Source organism: Pongo abelii, chromosome 1 (assembly GCF_028885655.2).
Source record: "Pongo abelii isolate AG06213 chromosome 1, NHGRI_mPonAbe1-v2.0_pri, whole genome shotgun sequence".
In the NCBI taxonomy this organism is placed as follows: Eukaryota; Metazoa; Chordata; class Mammalia; order Primates; family Hominidae; genus Pongo; species Pongo abelii.
This window is the reverse complement of record NC_071985.2, coordinates 40,828,990-40,835,790: the sequence shown is the minus strand read 5'-3', so window position 1 is coordinate 40,835,790 and position 6,801 is coordinate 40,828,990. Positions and strand designations below refer to the sequence as shown.

The 6,801-nt window shown below is 34.7% G+C and overlaps 1 pseudogene; it reads right to left on the bottom strand.

Moving 5' to 3' along the window:
• Positions 1 to 2,509: 2,509 nt before the first annotated feature.
• On the bottom strand, positions 2,510 to 2,634 carry LOC112130857 (U2 spliceosomal RNA; annotated as a pseudogene).
• Positions 2,635 to 6,801: the final 4,167 nt, after the last annotated feature.

Here is a 6,801-nt window from a genome sequence, read left to right as displayed (position 1 = left end):
AAGAGATAGTTAAGCTAGACAACCTAGGATAGAGCAATAAAAACTAGACAAGGAGCCAGGATGTTTTTAGTTCTAGGTTTACAATTCGTAGCTATGTGACCTTGAGCAAGTCACGTCAGCAAGCCAAACTTCAGTTTCTGATCTGTAAAAATGAAATAAAAATAGTTGCTTTGAATAACTTTTATATTGGAATGAAGCATCAAATAAAATCATGTAAATGAAGGTGATTTGTAAACTGTAAAGTGAAATGTGTGAGAGAGTTACAAGCTAATTTTACCACAGCCCCTGTCAAATGCTAACGGCCCAACCCTGCAGAGCTGGAAAAAAAAGAATATGTCAATGTTTTTAAAACGGTGGAATCAGATCACTGGGTCCATTTCAAATTGCTATAAAAAGCATATAATTAACTTTCAGGATTTTACATTCCTTGACTATTCAGCAACAGCTGTTTCCATAGCTCTTCCGAGGTATTTGAGTTTTCCTCATATTTTATGCTTTTTTTTTGCAATAATTGGATGTCCCCATCTTCATCACCAAGGAATATATTGATGCTTTTAAATACTATCTATGATATGAAGATGTGAGAAGTCACTTTCATTCCTTATTCAAATTTTTCTATTTGTAATGTGTATTCTTTGATTATTTAGTCCAATGCTTTAAAATATCAAGATCATGTTTAGGTAGGTGTCCCAGACTCATAAATCAGGATGTAATATCCTTTTAATGGATTGTTTTTCCATTTTGAAAACTAAATACATTAAACAAAAACAAAAAACAATATCTACTGTGAACTATCACCATCATATTATAAAAGCAAGAACCTTTGAAATAAATGAAGATTAAATTCATGGAAAATTCCTTCTTTTGATTAATAACTTTGTTTTAATTGATATTTTGAATTGTATTTTTAATAAATGATATATTCAATATGGTTCTAACACTTAAAAGGTACAAAAGAAGGTTCTGTCCAAAGTTTTCCCATTTCGTCACTGATCTGTTCAGCTCCCTTTCTCAAAGGCAATTGTTTATCAGTTTTTTGTGTATACTTCTAGAGCTTTTATGTACACACAAATATTTACGTGTTTGTGTGTACTTGTGTGTGTGTGTTTTTACTATACAAATGATAGCATGCCATGCAAATTTTTATTCACTTTACTTTCTTCACTTAATAAATTTTGAGATTTCTCCATATCAGCTTGTAGAGAGTATCCTGCCTGGTCTTATGCATGGCAGCATAGTATTCTATGGTATGGATACTCTCCTTACATACCTGCTGATAGACATTTATTTAGATAGATTCCTGCCGACAGACATTTAGGGTGTTACCACTCATTTGCTATTGCAAACAATCTTTGCTAAATGATATTGTGTATTCACCATTTTATTCACATGCAATATATCTTTAGAATACATTTCTAGCAGTGAACTTGATCAGTGTAAATGTATGTTCAATACTGACAAAATGCCTCCCTTTGATGTAGCTCCAATTTATATTCTCCCTAGGAGAGCCTATTCCCCCATGCCTTTTTTATAACAAACTTTTGTATCTTTGACAAAGAGAGGTGAAAAATAGTATCTCTCCTTGTAGTTTGATTTTTGTTTCTCTTAACGTGAATGAAGTCAAGGACCTTTTTACATGATTAGTAGCCAATTGTATTTATTTTTCTGTGAACTGTATGTTCACGTCTTTCATCCTTTTTTTTTTTTTCTTTCGGGATGTTTGTCTTTTTGTTAAAGGCTTATGTGAATTCTTTTTATATTACAGAAATTGGTCTTCTGTCCATTATAAGATTTTAAAGTATTTTTTCAGAGTTTATCATAAGCTTTTGATTGATTATAATTATTTTGCCTTAAACGTATGTTTTCTAATTTATTGTAGTTTGGTGTGTAAATATTTTCTTTTAACTCCAAGATTTGTGAAATGGTTAAAAAGGCCTTCTTTCTACACTATGAGATTATAATTTGTTCTCTTGGTTTCTTCTGGTAACTCTATGGTTTCACTTTTTACCCCTAATTCTTTGATCCAGTTTTAATTTATCCTGGTATAAGACTTAAAGTATGAATTCAACTTAAATTTTTTTCCAGATGGTGACCCAGTTTTCCAACAAAATTTATTGAATAATCCATCTTTTCTCACTAATATGAAATGAAAATTTATCATATACTAAAGTCACATAAGTCTTTTGGCCTATTTCTAGACTTTCAGTTCTGTCCCATTGGCTGCCAGTTTATTCATGTACCAGAACCAAAATTTTATTATTGCAGCATGATATTTTAATATCTGATAATGAATTTCTCACTCCATTTTACATATTTTTAGATTTTGTTCCTTTTCTTTGTTTTTCCATTTGAATTTCAGAATAAGCTTGTATGCTTCCAGAAACAAATCTTATTGACATTTGTATTGGAATCATGTTAAATATAAAAGTTCAGCTGAGGAATAATTGATACAGTCTTATGTTGTTGAGTCCTTTTATCTCACCATATGGTATGTCTAGCGATTTGTATAGGTTGTTACATTTCCTCAGTAGTGTATTTTATAAGTGTGTGCACACACACACAACTTCTTATTAAGCTTATTACTAGAAATTTTATATTTTACACTTGATCTTAGCCAAAAGGCTGAGAAGTGATATTTTATATTTTAAAAATCAACTGTAAATGGTGTGTTTCCTTCTAGTAGAGCTTTAACTGTTTATTGTTTTTACATAAGAAAGCTATTTTCTTCCTTTCCCTTTTACCTCAGAGTTTAGTTTGTAACAGTTTTTAGTTATATGATATACAAATAGGTAAGTACAACTTCTAAGTTACATGCCTCTAATTCCTGCCTTTCGTATGATCCCATTTGCTAGTACTTCCAGATGATGTTGAATAGCACCAGTGATGTAGGTCATTCTTGCTGTATTCCTAATTTTAACACTTTCTGACTATTAATGCTTCTAGTGTTTTCTTAATAAGCATAATGCTGGCTTTGCAGTTGCAATACATTATATTAAAGAAATTTAATTTATTTCTATTTTATGAACTCTTCTCTTTTTTTTTCCTTTTTTAAAAAAGCAAATCTAAAATGTAAAGTGCCTTTCTTCAGTACCTATGGAGAAACCTATCTGATAGTCTTCTTTCCTCCTTAAATATAGTGAAATATGGTAGTATGTTTCCTAAGGATCATCTTTTTATTCCTAGAATAAACCTCACTTTGTCAGAATGGTTTATAGTTTTAATTTATTTAGGACTTTTGCATCATATTAGTACATGGAATTCATCTGTAGTTTTATGTTTCTGTGCAATCTTTATCAGGTTTTGATGTACAGTTTCATATAAAGATTATCCCAAGAGTTTGGTAGTTTTCTTTCCTTCCACCATCACCACTCCACTCACGCTCTGGAAGAGTTTAAATGAGTTTAATTCTGTTCTGTAAAGGTGTAGTAGAATTTCTGAAACTAGATTTTATGCCTTTGGTGTGTGGGAGAGGGAAGATTATTAATAGCTTTCTTATTTCATTTAGAGGAACTGGTCTGTTTAATATTTCTAGTATATTGTCTAGTATACTTTCCATTTCATCTATGTTTCCAAGTTTGTATAAAACTGAGCTAGGTAATTTATTTAAATTTCCTCTATGCCTTTGGTGCTACTTCTTATCAATCATTTCTTACTTTGTGCATTTGTGCTTCTTTTTAAAACTGTTTAAATATTTTATTTTATTTTAAAATCAGCTTTTGAATGTATTTGCCTTCCTTTCAGTTTCAACTTCCTTGCTGTGATGGATTTTCTCTGCCATTTAGTTTTTTGGTGTGTTCTATAGATCATGTCTCAGATCCTCCTGTCGCCTTGAGTTCTTGTACTATTTTTTTGTGTTCTTTCACCAAGATGATTGCTGTAAGTTTTTTTTATTATTATTTGGGCAAAATACTTTATCATAATTTCAAAATACTTTATCATAATTTTTAGATCCTCTATCAGTTCCTTTTGGGACACTCATCTTTAAAGGAGGTTTTTGTTTGTTTTTGTTTTTTACCTAAAGCAGCAATTGCTGGAGGTTTCTGTTGGGAGAAGTCAGGACCATGTCTCAGGCTAGCTGGAATTTTCCTTATTCCCAGGAGCTTGTATACAAGTTACTTATCCTTGGTTCCTTCACAGCCAAAGAATAAACAAAGGTGGGCAGTTGTCCACAATTTATAGTCTGTTCCTCTGTCAAACTGCTTCAAACAAATCTGACCTGTTTATGTGATTCCCTGCATGGCCTTGCTGCTTCCCCTTGGGACCAGACTGTACTATTGGTGCCAGCCTACGAGCTCTGGTCCCACTATTGCCTGTAGGAATTTAGCTTGCTTCTCAGCTGTTTTTGATAATCTCTGAAAGGAAAAGGAGAAAATGCTCATTTGTGTTACGTCTTTAAACTGGAAATGTTCGAATATGTTACACAATAAATATGACATTATTTATTTTACATTAAATTAAAAAACAAAAAACAAAATTGAGCCGGGCACAGTGTAATCCCAGCACTTTGGGAGGCCAAGGCAAGTGAATCACATGAGGTCAGGAGATCGAGACCAGCCTGGCCAACATGGTGAAACCCTGTCTCTACTAAAAATACAAAAATTAGCCAGGCATGGTGGCGGGCACCTGTAATCCCAGCTACTCAGGAGGCTGAGGCAGGAGAATCACTTGAACCCAGGAGGCGGAGGTTGCAGTGAGCTGAGATCATGCCATTGCACTGCAGCCTGGGGCACAACAGTGAGACTTTGTCTCAAAAAAAAGAAAAACAAAAAATAACAACAACAACAAGAAACATTGATATTGCTTTGAATGAAGTAACTGGTAAATATGCATAAATAGTTTAAACTCCAGACCTGTATACTTTATTATTGTCTATTTGGTGTCTAGCCCGGCACTTGACACACGACCCTTCAATATATATTTAGGTGTTGAACTAATGAATATATGCTATAAATGATATTGAACAATTACCTTAAACCAGGAATTGCACACTGGTACAAACATGGCCTGTCGATATGTTCTTTGGGCAGAATAGCATTTCTTAAGCAGGGTGTGCACTCTGCAGTTCTTCCTACACTCTATTGTTTTTGCCTGGTTGCTTTATTCACACACTTTATTTACTTGACCTCTAAAGTTATTGGATATTGAGACCTCTGCAAATACTTGATTAAATATGTCAGATTATATTATCTGGACATTCTTATTTTTTTTTTTAAATGTTATCACACACAAACACAATCTAGAGTTCAGCAAATTGTAGTCAGCCTGGAGTAAAATTTGGAAGTGAGCTTGAGAGATGATTTAACCCATCCATAGCCTCAGGGAAAACAGTGCTTCATTCATTACAGGAGTCTGCCTTCTGGACCATATATTACACCTTGCATAGAATCCAGGAGGACTAAGTAAAATGAAGTGGCACCCAAGGGCTCTCAGTGTCTAGTTGCAACTTCTCAGCTTTCTAGAAGTCTGATCCTGTACCAGGTATCCAAGGGCACATGCAGAGAGCGGGAGCTCTGCTCCATATGCCCCTGGAGCTACCCATCTTTCTAACTAGTGATCCATACTCAACCTTTTCTAGGAAGCTCAGCTGAATAGCATGGGCTGTATTTGAGAGTGTGAAGATTTTCTCAAGGGTTTAGGTCCTCTGATACGTTTCCTTTGAAGTACTCTCAGGAGAAAATGTTCTGAAACAGAGTGAGGCATCCCTCCACCTCTGGCCAGTGAACTCGCATTTATCTTATTCCAGGTGAATCCATCTTAGTATAACCTGCCAGCTGAGTACATATAGAGAGGTGAGGAAAAAAGGAGGGACTACACAGGATGATAATCTGAATAATATTATCTGATCACAATATGTGGATCTTTGCCTCTTCTAAGGTCTGACTACTGAGATGCAGGAAGCTACATCTCAATTCCTATTCCCTCAGTCCTGACTCTACAAGCGTCAATTTCCATTCCCTTCAGCAAGTTAGAGTCAAAGATGGTTCACGGAGACTGGAATAAAGCAACACCCTAGAAAAAAACTTCATCAGAGCAATGCTAGTTTCAGAGTACTGTGGAAGCCTCCTCCACTAAGGGCAGGACAAACAGATTTCCAGCCCTACATGTCCTCTTCTTGGGAACTGCTAAGAGCTTTTCAGCTTCTATGGAGTAAAAAACCATAGAATAAATCGAGAACATTAGAATGCTAAAGGAACTTAAAAAGTGTCTATCCCAATCTCCTTATTTTATGGAGCAGATAGCAGAACTCCAGGGAAGAACTGTTACTTACCCAAGGTTACAGAACTAGACAGTTGCTCTTTCTGAGGCTCTACACTGCTTCACTTTACCAATTTCACTGTATACATATTATATGCCAGATATGATTAAGGGTTGTGAGACACATGAACATAAGACAAGTTCTTGCTTTTGAAGAACTTTAAGAGAGGTAGGAAAAAATGATAATTTCAGGAGGCAAAACATTTAAATTTAGGGCCATATTTTCTCTTCTTAAAAGATTAAGAACAGATTATATTCTTAATCTTTTGATTACAAAGAGACAAAGAGCATTCAAACAGCTGAACTCTTATTGTATTGCCCACCAAATACAATAGCGAGAAATATATAGAAACTGTCTATTACTGATGGTTCTCTTCAATAGCGTTAACAAATCTGGATCCCTGGATTCATTTGATTCCCTAAAGTCCACAGCCAAGTGTCTTCAAGGACAATGGGGTTACTGCTGCAATAAGGAAATGAGGCAGGAGAGAGGGCATTCTGGCTCTTTTGGCAGAACTGAATGTTCTTGGTGGTGGTGTGTTCAAT